Below are 991 nucleotides of genomic sequence, written 5' to 3'. Positions count from 1 at the left end.
GCCTGGAGCCTGCTTTGGATTCTGTGTCTCCCTCTCTCTCTTTGTCCCTCCCCCACTCACACTCTTTTTCTCAAAAATGAATAGATGTTAAAATTTTAAAAAGAAAAAAAAAAGGATTTTGAGCTATCTGCAAATCAACTCATTTCAGGAGTGGAAGAATCTTTGGTCATTTCTTCATATCAAAATTTACACAGATTCCTGTTTGCGATGTCTTCGGTATTAAAAGAGGCAATCATACCAAGTCTCCTGTATTCCACACACAGTAAATTCTTTGTTTCAGCCAACTCTTAGCAGAGGGGCAACTAGAACAACACCATCTCCCTAGACAAAGAGCATTGAATATTCCATGTTGTTGATTTATATCTCTCTTCGTATGTTTCCTCATCGATTTCTATAGTAGTCGTAGTTTCCCCCACATCTCCCAATATCACCTTTCAATGCTGGTCATAAGCATGTAATCTGCCTCGGGGCTCGTTTCTCATTTTCACGTAAATTCGCCCAACCAGGGTGAGCCTGATAGGAGACAGACACTCTTCCACGGTGTTGGTGGTTTGTTGCTGGTCCACACCATCTGCCATGTTTCAAACCCTGAGCCTTTCAGAACATCTGAGTTTTTGTTTTCGTCAATTTTTTTTATATTTATTTATTTTTGAGAGAGAGAGAGAGACAGAGTGTGAGCAGGGGAGGGGCAGAGAGACAGGGAGACACAGAATCCGAAGCAGGCTCCAGGTTCTGAGCTGTCAGCACAGAGCCCGACGCAGGGCTCGAACTCACGGACCGAGAGGTCATGACCTGAGCTGAAGTTGCACGCCTAGCCAACTGAGCCACCCAGGTGCCTCAAACATCTGAGTTTTAATCCAGATCCGTCACTTGTTTTATGACTGCCTAGTTTACTTTGTTTTCCTGATCTTTACTTTTGCTCTCTGTTTAATGAGGATAATCCTGCAGGATTGTCGCGACAATTCATTTATTATGTCAACAAGTATCAACT

The 991-nt window shown here is 43.0% G+C and overlaps 1 pseudogene; it reads right to left on the bottom strand.

Moving 5' to 3' along the window:
* Positions 1-276: 276 nt before the first annotated feature.
* Positions 277-578, bottom strand: LOC132664789 (U6 snRNA-associated Sm-like protein LSm3 pseudogene; annotated as a pseudogene).
* Positions 579-991: the final 413 nt, after the last annotated feature.

This window comes from Panthera onca, chromosome F2, assembly GCF_046562875.1.
Source record: "Panthera onca isolate mPanOnc1 chromosome F2, mPanOnc1 haplotype 2, whole genome shotgun sequence".
Lineage (NCBI taxonomy): Eukaryota > Metazoa > Chordata > Mammalia > Carnivora > Felidae > Panthera > Panthera onca.
The sequence above is the reverse complement of the archived record's forward strand: the minus strand, read 5'-3'. Positions and strand labels throughout refer to the sequence as shown.